The sequence below is a fragment of the Palaemon carinicauda genome, chromosome 44, assembly GCF_036898095.1.
Source record: "Palaemon carinicauda isolate YSFRI2023 chromosome 44, ASM3689809v2, whole genome shotgun sequence".
NCBI lineage: Eukaryota > Metazoa > Arthropoda > Malacostraca > Decapoda > Palaemonidae > Palaemon > Palaemon carinicauda.
The window spans coordinates 31,515,510-31,530,471 of NC_090768.1; the positions used below are offsets into that span (position 1 = coordinate 31,515,510).

The 14,962-nt window shown below is 46.4% G+C and overlaps 1 protein-coding gene across 1 annotated transcript in view; it reads left to right on the forward strand.

Moving 5' to 3' along the window:
• Positions 1-14,962, forward strand: part of LOC137634449 (DNA cross-link repair 1 protein-like) — a 157,894-nt gene that overhangs the window by 97,021 nt on the left and 45,911 nt on the right. The gene's annotated exons all lie outside the window — the stretch shown is intronic.

Below are 14,962 nucleotides of genomic sequence, written 5' to 3' on the forward strand. Positions count from 1 at the left end.
GTGTGGTTTTTCAGCCGTATTTGGACGTTAGGCAACTTGCTGATGCTCCTGTTGACGTTCAAAACGTTCAGTAACAATCGGAGTTGACTTGTTTTGACGCTGTGCGTCAACCTCCTTATTCTAGAGTTGTTTTGACTGCTCAGTCTAGGCAGTCAAAGCAGTCTCGAGTGGACGCTGTGCGTCCTCACGCACCTGTTGTGGTTGACAGTTCAGTTGTTGACAGTTCACAGACTGTCAAGCAGTTACATGACGTTGCGTTCTGGTCCGCTACTAATGCACCAGTGAGTGTGGACTCTGCTTGTAAAGCATTGCCACCACGGTAGGTCTCTCCCTTGCTTGAGACTCAGCTTTTATCGGACAAGGTTCCTGTAGATGAGGAAGTTGCTGTTCCCCCTCCTACTGATATTCCCTTGAGGACTCTGTCAGATGGAGAGGAGCCTAAAGCTGCTTAGCCTCCTATGGACTTTAATTAAATCATGATGATTTTTTTAAGGATCTTTGTCCGGATCTTTTTGTAACTGCTGCTCCTCGTTCGCCTAAACGTCAGAGCTTACACTAGGCCTAGCTACTTCGAAGCCGTTGTTTTTAAGCTAGTGCTCTCTCGCTCTCCTAGAGAGCTTTACGTTGGCTAGGCGACTGGTTTTTCACCAGGAGGAGTTTGGGGGATACTGCCTTTGCTTTCCCTTCTTTTAAACTGGTTTATAGAGCGAGAGTCTGATATGACACGAGAGAAGTTCTCGGCTTGGGAGTTCATGCCTCTGCCCAGATAGACTTCTCAATTCTCGTAGACTCTCCCTGGCGCCTGGCCAGGAGACGCTCCAAGTTGTTTACAGGTCAACTTCACAGCTGTTTTCGAGCCTTTGAAGTTTTGCTGTACAATTATGTCATGCATAACAAGGCTTTCAGGGATGGTAAGCGGTACCGCCTCAGTCGCTAACCCCGTCTGTTGCCACACCTGCTCCAGTAGACCCTAAATGGGCTTTGCTGCAAGACATGCAGTCCAAGCTTGCGTCCTTGATAGAGGACTTTAATGCGGAGAAGGTTGCTACCGAACCTTCTGGCCAACAACCTTCCAACCGGTCGGTTGTGCGCCCTGTTGACGCTGAGGTAACCTACTCGCGTCTGCCAGTTGAGGTGGTTCCTCCACCGATGCGACCCAGTGTGGGTTGCCAGCCGCACGTTGACGTTAAGCGACGCTCGGAGGTGGTTGTTGACGTTCAGGACGTTCAACAACCAGCAGAGGTGACTTGTTTTGACGCAGTGCGTCAACCTCAGCAACCCGGTAGGGTGTTGACTGCACAACCCAGACGGTCTAGACAGTCTCGGGTTGACGCTGTGCTTCCTCGCGCACCCATGGTTGTTGACAGTTCACAGACTGTGCAGCAGTTCCATGATATTGCGTCCGGCTCCGTCACGCATCCACCAGTGCGACCGGACTCAGCGAGCCAGACGTTGCCCACTCCGTTGCCGTTTCCTCATCAGTTTTCGGATGAGGAACCCTCTGATGAGGACGTTGCTGAACAACAAGACGATCAGCCCCCAGAATAGATCAAGCCCTGCTATCCATCCAGAAGATGCTGAAGAAGGAACGCTGCTCAGTCAGGCTGTGGATGAGTCTGGTAGAGACGCTGTCATCCGTGGAACAATTTGTGTCACTAGGAAGACTACACCTCCGTCCTCTTCAATACCATCTAGCTTTTCACTGGAAAAAGGACAAGACGCTAGAAGCGGTCTCGATCCCGGTTTCCGAAAAGATAAAGTCTTGTCTGACTTGGTGGAAGGACAATATCAACCTAAGAGAGGGTCTTCCCCTGGCTGTTCAGACTCCCAACCACGTTCTCTTCTCGGACGCATCGGACGTGGGCTGGGGCGCGACACTAGACGGTCGGGAATGCTCAGGACTGTGGAACTCGAGTCAGAGGAGCATGCATATCAACTGCAAGGAGCTGTTGGCAGTACATCTGGCCTTGAAAAGCTTCAAGTCTCTCCTTCGAGGCAAAGTGGTGGAAGTTAACTCGGACATCACCACGGCCTTGGCGTACATTTCCAAACAAGGAGGTACCCACTCACTGACGTTGTACGAGATCGCAAGGGACCTGCTCATCTGGTCAAAAGGTCTAGACATCTCCCTAGTAACGAGATTCATCCAAGGCGACTTGAACGTCATAGCAGATTGTCTCAGTCGGAAAGGGCAAGTAATTCCAACCGAATGGACCCTCCACAAGGATGTGTGCAAGAGACTTTGGGCCACTTGTGGTAAAACCATCCATAGATCTCTTTGCAACCTCGCTGACCAAGAGGCTTCCAATCTATTGCTCTCCAGTCCCGGACCCAGCAGCAATACATATAGATGCTTTCCTCCTAGATTGGTCACATCTGGATCTCTACGCATTCCCACCGTTCAAGATTGTCAACAAGGTACTGCAGAAGTTCGCCTCTCACGAAGGGACAAGGTTGACGTTAGTTGCTTCCCTCTGGCCCGCGAGAGAATGGTTCACCGAGATACTTCGATGGTTAGTAGACGTTCCCAGTAGTCTTCCTCTAAGGGTAGACCTTCTATGTCAGCCACACGTAAAGAAGGTACTCCAAAGCCTCCAGGCTCTTCGTCTGACTGCCTTCAGACTATCGAAAGACTCTCGAGAGCTAGAGGCTTTTCGAAGGAAGCAGCCAGTGCGATTGCTAGAGCAAGGAGAGCTTCTTCCATTAGAGTCTACCAATCGAAGTGGGAAGTCTTCCGAGACTGGTGCAAGTCAGTTTCTGTATCCTCGACCAGTACCTCTGTAGCTCAAATAGCTGTTTTTCTCTTATACCTGAGAAAAGGACGATCCTTTTCAGCTCCCACTATCAAGGGCTACAGAAGCATGTTGGCATCGGTCTTCCGGCATAGAGGCTTAGATCTTTCCAAACATAAAGATCTGCAAGACCTCCTTAAGTCTTTTGAGACCACCAAGTAGCGTCGTTTGGCTACCCCTGGATGGAATTTAGACGTGGTACTAAGATTCTTCATGTCAGATAGGTTGGAGCCGTTACAATCAGCCTCCCTGAAAGATCTCACTCTTAAGACTCTTTTCCTGGTATGCTTAGCCTCGGCTAAAAGAGTCAGTGAGATTCATGTCTTCAGCAAGAACATAGGATTTTCGTCAGAAAAAGCCACTTGTTCGCTACAACTTGGTTTTCTAACCAAAAATGAGCTGCCTTCTCGGCCTTGGCCTAAATCTTTCAATATCCCCAGCTTATCGGAGATCGTAGGCAATAAACTAGAAAGAGTCTTATGCCCTGTTAGAGCTCTTAAGTTATATTTAAAGCGTACTAAACCTTTACAAGGCCAATCTGAAGCTTTATGGTGTTCAGTTAAGAAACCATCCTTGCCTTTGTCAAAGAATGCTTGGTCAGACTTTATCAGATTGTTAATACGAGAAGCTCATTCACATCTGAGTGAGGAAGACCGAACTTTGCTTAAGGTGAAGACGCACGAAGTTAGAGCTGTAACAACTTCCGTGGCCTTTAAGCAAAATATATCTCTGCAAAGTATAATGGACGCAACCTATTGGAGAAGCAAGTCAGTGTTCGCGTCATTTTACTTGAAAGATGTCCAGTCTCTTTACAAGAACTGCTACACACTGGGACCATTCGTAGCAGCGAGTGCAGTAGTGGGTGAGGGCTCAACCACTACAATTCCCTAATTCCATACCCTTTTAATCTTTCTCTTGAAATGTTTTTAATGTTGTTTTTTGGGTCGGAAGGCTAAGAAGCCTTTCGCATCCTGGTTGATTTGGCGGGTGGTCAAAGTCATTTCTTGAGAGCGCCTAGATTAGGGGTTTTGATGAGGTCCTGTTGTATGGGTTGCAACCCTTGATACTTCAGATCCTAGGGGTCGATCAGCATCCTAAGAGGATCGCGAGGCTCCGTAAGGAAGACGTACTTAAAAGGCAGAGTAATTGTTCAAGTCGACTTCCTTACCAGGTACCTATTTATTTTGTTTTTGTTATTTTGATAACTTCTAAAATGAAATAAAAACTCTTAGCTCATAAAAGTGTAAACATATATTGCTGGTCTCTACCCACCCCCCTGGGTGTGAATCAGCTATATAATCACCGGCTAAGTTAAATATTGAAAAATGTTATTTTGATAATAAAATAAATTTTTGAATATACTTACCCGGTGATTATAAATTAAAGGACCCTCCCTTTCTCCCCAATAGAGACGCAGTGGGACGAGGAGAAAATTGAGTCTTTGTTTACATTGAGTACTGGGTATCTGGACGACAGATGGCGCTGTTGGGCACACCCGCAACCTGTGTAGCGATCGCTGGTGAGTTTTTACCGTAGAGTTGTCTGTCGGGCAACAGAGTTGCAGCTATATAATCACCGGGTAAGTATATTCAAAAATTTATTTTATCAAAATAACATATTACAAGCCAAGCTACAACCCTAGTTGGAAAAGCAAGATGCTATAAGCCCAAGGGCTCCAATAGGGAAAAATAGCTCAGTGAGGAAAGGAAATAAGGAAATAAATAAATGATGAGAATAAATCAACAATAAATCATTCTAAAAAAAGTAACAACGTCAAAACAGATATGTCCTATATAAACTATTAACAACGTCAAAACAGATATGTCCTATATAAACTATTAACAACGTCAAAAACAGATATGTCATATATAAACTATAGAAAGACTCATGTCAGCCTGGTCAGCATGAAAACATTTGCTGCAACTTTGAACTGGTCTCCAACAGCTTTCTACGCACTTTTTCTCCAGTAGAAACTGAAAATCTATTGGTCTTGGCACTTGGATCCTCCAGACTTCCGAGTTTCGATAGCATCATAGCAAAAGAGAGACCTGGGTGGGTTGGTAGACGGTACCAACCTCTTCAGGGGAGTAGATTTTCTCTCCTTCCACAGATTTGATGCTCTTCACAGATGCATCAAAAGAATGGTGGGGGACTCATCTTTTGCAACCCGTAGCCTCCGGACTATGATCTATCATATTAGCAGTGCCACTTAAACCTCCTAGAGATGAGAACAGTATTTCTGACTCTAAAGCACTTTCAACAGCTCCTTTCAGGACACTCCATAGTGTTGATTAGTGACAACATGATGGTAGTGGCATATCTAAACAAACAAAGAGATACTTTTTCACAGCAGCTATGCCATCTAGCTGTGGAAATACTAAGATGGAAGACAGCTTGATCGCCCTGTCATTCTGATTCATTGTGGGCAAAAGAAACTTCCTTTCCAACAATCTGAGCAGGAATAATCAGGTAGTTAGCTCCATTTGGTCTTGGCTTCCTTGGATAACCAGAACCCAAAGCTTCAAGTGTACTGCTCACCAGTACTGGGTCTCCAGGCAGCTCTGCAAGATCCCTTCCAACATCTCTGGGACAGACTGGATGTCTACGCGTTCCCTTTCCCCCTTCTGTTTGATGAGGAGACTTATCAACAAATTGGGTCATCACAAGACCTGTTGATGACCCTAATAGCTCTGTTGTGGCAGGAAGCAGGATGGTACCCAGATATTCTACATCTGCTCACAGAGGTACCAAGAGAGCTTCATCTCTTTCCGACCTGCTCAAACAACCTCACTTAGAGCCTGGAGGTTATCTAACATCTACTCTTGCAGAGAAGATTTTCGTAAGCAGTGGCAAAATGGATGTCTATCGCCATCTATCAGCTGGAGTGGGCTATCCTCTGTAACTGGTGCCCCAGAATGAGTCTCGCTTCTCTTGATGCCACTATCCCCATGACAGTGGAGTTCTTATTGTGCCTCAGGGAGGAAAAACTCTGCTAAGTCTCGGCGATGAAAGGCTAAATGGAGTTAATATTTTCTCCTCGATGGAATTGTGTCTCCTGCAGAGTTTTGAGCTTACCTGTCCCCAGTTGAAAGTTAGACCACCTCCTTGGAAGGTAGTTTGAGTACTACAGTCCCTGAAACGAGTACCTTATGAACCCCTGCATCAGTCCTTCAGCTCTTACTAAAGCCAGTTTTTTTAATAGCCTGACCATCTTGAGGAAGAGTCACTAAGCTGGCTGCATTCTCCAGAGAAGTGGAGTTCTTCACCCTCACTCCCAGACATCTTCTGATACTGACTGCAAGTCTTTTTCTGGCCAAGAATGAAAATGCCTGTGATCGACGTGACCCTATCTATATTTCCACTTTGCAGCTACCTTCTGATAACCTCAGTCCAGTGTCTGTCACTGCAATCATGTTTCTGAACACCAGGACAAATATCCCTTTTTCTACAAGTGCCATCTGTTGCCTCATGTCGCCCTCTTGAAGATGTCCATTGCATAGATGGACTATACTTTCTTTACGAATATACAGTTTCGGGATATCCACAGCTCTACAGGTTGGTCTAGCCATAAGTTGTTTAATATTTTTTAAGCAAGTTCAAGTAATTCAGCATGCATACATGGATCTCACTTAGACTGGAACATCTCTAGTGGAGATCTGGTAGAAGGGAGGGATCGTCTGTGGGGCCCCTAGTTGAATACACCATGAGAGACATCTAGCCTCCATTTGAAAGACTTCTTTTCAAGGTGAGGGGTTTAACTTATTAGTTTTTTCCTCTCGTGTGGTATATGTATGGGCTATTATTTCTCTTGCTTCAGTACAGATAGTTTGCCTCTTGGGGTTCACAAGTCTAAAATTTTTTATGGTTTGGTACCAGTCTTTGGTGGATCACGGTTCCTAACCCAAAAAATAGCTTTTTGATATATAGTAGGAAAAACTTTTTTTCGATAGAGTTATGGGGTCCTTTGACTGGCCAGACAGTACTACATTGTATCCTTCTTTCTAGTTACGGTCTATTTTCCCTTTGGCTACACACACACCGAATAGTCTGGCCTATACTATACATATTCTCCTCTGTCCTCGTACACCTGACAACAGTGAAATAACCAAACAACTCTTCTTTACCCAAGGGGTTACGGCACTGTAATTGTTCAGTGGCCACTTTCCTCTTGGTAAGGGTAGAAGAGACTCTTTAGCTTTGGTAATCTGCTTTTCTAGGAGAACGACACTCCAAAATCAAACCATTGTTCTCTAGTCGTATATAGTGCCTTAGCCTCTGTACCATGGTCTTCCACTATTTTTGGTTAGAGTTCTCTTGCTTGAGGGTACACTCTGGCACACTGTTCTATCTTATTTCTTTTCCTCTTGTTTTGTTAAAGTTTTTATAGTTTGTATAGGAGATATTTATTTTAATGTTACGCTTCTTAAAATATTTTATTTTTCCCTGTTTCCTTTCCTCACCGGGCTATTTTCCCAGTTGGAGCCCCTGGGCTTATAGCATCCTGCCTTTCCAACCAGGATTGTAGTGTAGCAAGTTATAATGATAATAATAATACTTTATGGTTCCCAAGATTCTCTCACCTCCCTTGACTTAGGAAAGGAGGTGAAATATCTCTAAGGCCTATTGTTTTTGGAAAGAGAGGATTTCAGGTTATAAATAAATCCTCATGTCATTTGCTCGCAAACAGATTTAGTATTCTTGGTGCTGTAACTGGTTTTTATAGGGTCTGGATCCCGAGGTCTCTTTTATATAAACGAAGTCCGTGTTTGCAGGTTGATAAACTGCCCATAGGGCGTGAAATTCGAAATTTATTTGGTGTATTCTGTTATATTGGATTCTTGTTCTAGCGTAACAGAGTCCTAGGGGACAACACGTCCCTCCTAAATTAGGGGTTCCTTTTTTAAAACTTATTTTTCAATATTAATCTTACCCGATGATCATGTAGCTGTCAACTCCGTTGCCCGACAGAAATCTACGGTCGGGATACGCCAGCGATCACTATCCAGGTGGGGGTGTACACAACAGCGCCATCTGTGAGTAGGTACTCAAGTACTTCTTGTCAACAAGAACTCAATTTTTCCTCTGTCGTGCCACCGGCAAGACCTACTTGGATACGCTGTTGATTCTGGAGTTGTTGTTCACGATTTGGTGATGTATTCACTCTAGAGTTTAGCCTTCGCTATTCAGGAAGCTTTATCATTAGCTTAGCAAGCTTTTGGAATTAATTTGGATTAATTGTTAACGAACTTTGCTAGATTTTGGAATTCCCCCTTGACTACTTCTACAATTCAAGATGTCTGACCAGTCTCAAGTCCCTAAGTACAGGCAGTGTAGCGTTAGGACTTGTGCTAGGCGTCTTCCGAAGGCCTCTATAGATCCTCACACCGTTTGTTCCAATTGTAGGGGTAAATCCTGTCAATTGGAAGATCGATGTGGGGAATGCGCTGGGCTTTCGGAATTCGATTTTAACGAATTCCTTAAAAATGTTTCCTCTCCCCATGCCCCTCAACCTTTTCCTTCCCCTGTAGTGGTGACTCCCGAACCTGCTACTAGTGCTCAGCCATCCATGGCGGATATGATGCGTGCCATTCAGGCTCTCGGTGACAGAGTGGAGTCATTGGCTAATGACCGTAATCAGCTTTTGGCAGATGTCAAAGAGCTGAAAGCGAAAAGTGCAGTGGGAAGTGTTATCAGTGCTAGTGATGTGAAAAGTGTCAGTGTCAGTGTTGCGCATGAGGGTACATCTGTGCGTGCCAGTCGTCCTCCCAGTCCGGGACCTCTTGCAAGCTCCCAAGCCCAGGGGAGAAGCAATGTCGAAGGACCAAAGGGTTCGGCAGGCCTTGATCGGCGCACGGATGTATCCTCAGTGGTTGCGGACGTATCTGTTCAAGATCGTCCCATCCACAAACAGACGAATGAGCCCTTACATTCCTCGTCTGTGGAAGAAGTTTCCAGGAGGAAACGATGGACCAAGGTTTCACGACCGCTCAAACGTAAGGTCCCTTCCGAGCGAGTCCAACGGCCCAGGTGTAGCCACTGGGTCAGTTCGGACTCGCTGCAGTCTTCCGATGACTGCACACCTCCCAAGAGAGGTAGAGTGGTTCCACAACAGGCTACTGCTCCGTCTGTTGCTGCTCCAACCACGGTAGACCCTAAGTGGTCCATGCTGCAGACTATGCAGTCTCAGCTTGCGGTATTCATGCAGGAGTTTCATGCTGAGAAGGTTAACACTTCACCTGTTAACCTACAACCCGCCGAGGTTGTGCGCTCAGCAGATACTGCGGCTGCCTGCTCCCACACTCCACCTGTGAGAGCTCCACCACCGATGCGCAGTCCACCCTGCCAGACGCATGTTCTTGCTGCACCATCCGTTGACATGCGTGAGCTACCGCATCAGCAGTGGGAAGGTGCTGTAGAGCTGCCGGGTTCTGCCTCTATGCGGCATGCTCCGCAACCCATGCGGCATGCTCCGCATACCATACAGCATGCGCCGCATACCATACAGCATGCTCTGCAACCCACCGCAACCCCTCCCACGCACCAGCACTCTGCTTTTGTTGTTGCCAGCTCGCAGACTGACCAGCAGCGGCTTGATGTTGGATCCGCAGCAGCTACGCATGCACCCGTACTGCCGGATTCAGCCGTTCAGCTTTCTGCTATGCCTTTGCCACTTCCTACTCAGCTTTCGGATGATGGAGTATCAGATGACGAAGCTGCACATTTGGATGAACCGCACTCCGACTTTGAAGGGCCCAAGTCTACGCCTCCCTCCTTAGACTTTCGTAAAGTCCTTGCCTTGTTCAGGGACTTGTATCCAGAGCAGTTTGTGTCTGCAACCCCTCGCTCTCCTCCCTCCGAGTTTGCTCTGGGCATGCAGTCTGCTGCTCCTGCCTTCACCAAGCTTGTTCTCGCACGCTCATCCAAGAGAGCTTTGAGGGTTATGGGAGAGTGGTTGCAGTCCAAGAAGCAACTGGGAAAGACTGCTTTCATCTTTCCGCCTACCAAGCTTGCTTCTAAGTCGAGCGTCTGGTATGCCACGGGAGAGGAACCCGGCTTGGGAGTTCCTGCCTCTGCCCAGGGCGACTTCTCAAGTCTGGTTGACTCTCCCCGCAGGTTGGCTATGAGACGATCGAAGATCTGCTGGTCCTTTTCTGATATGGATCATCTGTTGAAGGGAGTCTTTCGTGCCTTCGAGATCTTCAACTTCCTCGATTGGTGTTTGGGAGCATTAAGCAGAAAGACTTCCCCTTCGGATAAGGACTCTGCCATGCTGATCATGTCTAGCATGGACAAAGCCATTCGGGATGGGTCTGGTGAGCTTGCGGCTTCGTACGTGTCGGGAGTGCTTAAGAAGAGAGAACATCTTTGCTCCTTCTTATCGGCTGGTATCACCCCTTGTCAGAAGTCAGAGTTGTTGTTTGCTCCTCTCTCCAAGTGTCTGTTTCCGGAGGAGCTGATCAAGGGGATGGCTGCCTCTCTTATCCAGAAGGATACCCATGATCTGATGGCTTCTTCCGCACGTAAGGCTAAAACCTTACCTTCCGTGCCTAGACCCTTCCGCCCTGCAGCAGTAGACACTCCTGCAACTAGGTTCATCCCGCCCTTTCGTGGCAGAACCTCCAGCAGAGGAGGTACCCGTGCCGACAGTCACCGTGGCAAATCCAAGAAGGGTTCCAAGTCCGCAAAAGGCAAGTTCTGACTGCCTTCCTCTCCAGACAGCAGTGGGAGCCAGACTCAAGACCTTCTGGCAAGCTTGGGAGAGCAGAGATGCAGACGCTCAGTCTGTGAAGTGGCTAAGGGAGGGATACAGAATTCCGTTCTGCCGCAGTCCCCCTCTAGCTACATCTTCCATCAACCTCTCTCCCAACTACAAGGAGAAGGACAAGAGGCTAGCGTTGCAACAAGAGGTGTCGCTCTTGCTACAAAAGGAAGCGGTAGTCATAGTCCGGGACCATCATACCCCGGGCTTCTACAACCGTCTCTTCCTGGTAGCGAAGAAGACAGGAGGTTGGAGACCGGTGCTGGACGTCAGTGCTCTCAATGCTTTTGTCACCAAGCAGACGTTCACGATGGAGACGACGAAGTCGGTCCTAGCAGCGGTCAGGCAGGAGGACTGGATGGTCTCGTTAGACCTGAAAGACGCGTACTTTCACGTCCCCATCCATCCAGACTCCCAACCTTTCCTAAGGTTCGTCTTTGGAAAGGTTGTGTACCAGTTCCAAGCCCTGTGCTTTGGCCTAAGCACGGCACCTCTTGTGTTTACCAGACTGATGAGGAATATTGCGAAATTCCTTCACTTGGCAGACATCAGAGCCTCCCTCTATTTGGACGACTGGCTTTTAAGAACTCCAACAAGTCGTCGCTGTCTGGAGAATCTCAGATGGACTATGGATCTGACCAGGGAATTGGGCCTCCTGGTCAATATAGAGAAGTCCCAGCTCGTCCCATCCCAGACCATTGTCTATCTAGGTATGGAGATTCAGAGTCGAGCTTTTCGGGCTTTTCCGTCGGCCCCAAGGATCAATCAAGCCCTAGAATGCATCCAGAGCATGCTGAGAAGGAACCGATGTTCAGTCAGGCAGTGGATGAGTCTAACAGGGACACTTTCATCGCTGGCCCAGTTCATCGAGTTAGGGAGACTCCACCTCCGCCCCCTTTAGTATCATCTAGCTGCTCACTGGATAAAGGACATGACGCTAGAGGCGGTCTCAGTGCCTGTTTCCGAAGAGATGAGGTCTACTCTAACGTGGTGGAAGAACAGCATTCTTCTCAAGGAAGGTCTACCATTGGCTGTTCAGACCCCCGACCACCGTCTCTTCTCGGACGCATCGGACACGGGCTGGGGTGCGACACTGGACGGACAGGAATGCTCGGGCACATGGAATCAAGAGCAAAGAACACTTCACATCAATTGCAAGGAGTTGTTGGCGGTTCATCTGGCCTTGATAAACTTCAAGTCCCTCCAGCTAAACAAGGTGGTGGAGGTGAACTCCGACAACACCACAGCCTTGGCTTACATCTCCAAGCAGGGAGGGACTCATTCGAGGAAGTTGTTCGAGATCGCAAGGGACCTCCTCATTTGGTCAAAAGATCGAAAGCTTTCGCTGGTAACGAGGTTCATTCAAGGCGATATGAATGTCATGGCAGATCGCCTCAGCCGGAAGGGTCAGGTCATCCCCACAGAGTGGACCCTTCACAAGAATGTTTGCAGCAGACTATGGGCCCTGTGGGGTCAGCCCACCATAGATCTATTCGCTACCTCGATGACCAAGAGGCTCCCGATGTATTGTTCTCCGATTCCAGACCCAGCAGCAGTTCACGTGGATGCCTTTCTGCTGGATTGGTCCCATCTCGACCTGTATGCGTTCCCGCCGTTCAAGATTGTCAACAGGGTACTTCAGAAGTTCGCCTCTCACAAAGGGACACGGCTGACGTTGGTTGCTCCCCTCTGGCCCGCGAGAGAATGGTTCACCGAGGTACTGCAATGGCTAGTCGACGTTCCCAGGACTCTTCCTCTAAGAGTGGACCTTCTGCGTCAACCTCACGTAAAGAAGGTACACCCAAACCTCCACGCTCTTCGTCTGACTGCCTTCAGACTATCGAAAGACTCTCAAGAGCTAGAGGCTTTTCGAAGGAGGCAGCCAGAGCGATTGCCAGAGCTAGGAGGACATCCACTCTCAGAGTCTATCAGTCTAAATGGGAAGTCTTCCGAAGCTGGTGCAAGGCGAATGCAGTTTCCTCAACCAGTACCACTGTAACCCAGATTGCTGACTTCCTGTTACATCTAAGGAACGTAAGATCCCTATCAGCTCCTACGATCAAGGGTTACAGAAGTATGTTGGCAGCGGTATTCCGCCACAGAGGCTTGGATCTTTCCACCAACAAAGATCTTCAGGACCTCCTTAGGTCTTTTGAGACCTCAAAGGAACGTCGGTTGTCCACACCAGGCTGGAATCTAGACGTGGTTTTAAGGTTCCTAATGTCATCAAGATTTGAACCGCTCCAATCAGCCTCTTTTAAGGACCTCACATTAAAAACTCTTTTCCTCGTGTGCTTAGCAACAGCTAAAAGAGTCAGTGAGATCCACGCCTTCAGCAGGAACATAGGTTTTACATCTGAAACGGCTACATGTTCCTTGCAGCTCGGTTTTTTGGCTAAAAACGAGCTTCCTTCCCGTCCTTGGCCTAAGTCGTTCGAGATCCCAAGCCTGTCCAACTTGGTGGGGAACGAACTTGAGAGAGTACTTTGCCCAGTAAGAGTTCTTAGGTACTATTTAAGAAGGTCAAAGCCATTACGAGGACAATCAGAAGCTTTATGATGTTCTATCAAGAAGCCTACTCTACCGATGTCTAAGAACGCAGTTTCTTACTACATCAGGCTTCTGATTAGAGAGGCACATTCTCATCTGAAGGAAGAAGACCTTGCTTTGCTGAAGGTAAGGACACATGAAGTGAGAGCTGTTGCTACTTCAGTGGCCTTCAAACAGAACCGTTCTCTGCAGAGTGTTATGGATGCAACCTATTGGAGAAGCAAGTCAGTGTTCGCATCATTCTATCTCAAAGATGTCCAGTCTCTTTACGAGAACTGCTACACCCTGGGACCATTCGTAGCAGCGAGTGCAGTAGTAGGTGAGGGCTCAGCCACTACATTCCCATAATCCCATAACCTTTTTAACCTTTCTCTTGAATACTTTTTATTGTTGTTTTTTGGGTTGTACGGAAGGCTAAGAAGCCTTCCGCATCCTGGTTGATTTGGCGGGTGGTCAAATTCTTTCTTGAGAAGCGCCTAGGTTAGAGGTTGTGATGAGGTCCTTTAGTATGGGTTGCAGCCCTTTATACTTCAGCACCTAGGAGTCGTTCAGCATCCTAAGAGGACCGCTAGGCTCAGTAAGGAAGACGTACTTAAAAAAGGCAGAGTAATAGTTCAAGTCGACTTCCTTACCAGGTACTTATTTATTTTATGTTTGTTATTTTGAATAACTGATAAAATGAAATACGGGATACTTAGCTTCTTTATTAACATGTATACTGGTCTCCACCCACCACCCTGGGTGTGAATCAGCTACATGATCATCGGGTAAGATTAATATTGAAAAATGTTATTTTCATTAGTAAAATAAATTTTTGAATATACTTACCCGATGATCATGAATTTAAGAACCCTCCCTTCCTCCTCATAGAGAACCAGTGGACCGAGGAGAAAATTGAGTTCTTGTTGACAAGAAGTACTTGAGTACCTACTCACAGATGGCGCTGTTGTGTACACCCCCACCTGGATAGTGATCGCTGGCGTATCCCGACCGTAGATTTCTGTCGGGCAACGGAGTTGACAGCTACATGATCATCGGGTAAGTATATTCAAAAATTTATTTTACTAATGAAAATAACATTTTATATTGATTGATTTTAGTTAGATGGTTTTGGAATTTCTGTTTCTTTCCTTAAAATTGTTGATTTATTGTGGATAATGTAAAGTTCATATGTTCTTGGTTATGGATCTTTAATATTGGTTATCACCAGTTTTATATTTATTTGGGATTCCTGAAAATGGCATTACCAGTAAATATTGTGAATTCATTTATGATTCCTTCATTAACTGAGAGATTTGCATTATTGTATGAGAGAACTTTAATCGTGCAGAAAGATGTTAGGGATAATTTTGGTACTCAAAACTGATTGTATTTACATTATTGTACGGATAAAGTATCCTAATGGATTGGAGCTGCTGCTTGATTACACTGATACTTGTAATAGCAAGGTATGCTACATTGTATCCTTATTTCAAAGATTTAGATCTTTCCACCTTCCAATAGCAAACCATACAAGTTGACATTCAACCTTTGTGATACAGTAGTGACAAATCAGATTCATATTTCTTATCAATTGAATGCCAGAGACAAGCTGGCAAGTATCAGGTGAGAATCCAATCCTTTACCTTACAATGTTACGTATCTGAGATAATAGTGTGCGAGTCCTTTAAGGAATCAATGGGCATATACCAACTGGAACAGCCTCAATTATTTTGTTTTGAATAATCTGGAATTTGTTGGAATAGGATTGTTTCTCTAAAGTGTTTTGTGATATATGTTTAAAAATTATTAAGAGTTGAATAATTGGCACATTATTCTACATTAAATCCATGATGACTGGACATGTTTGCAATATAATTAC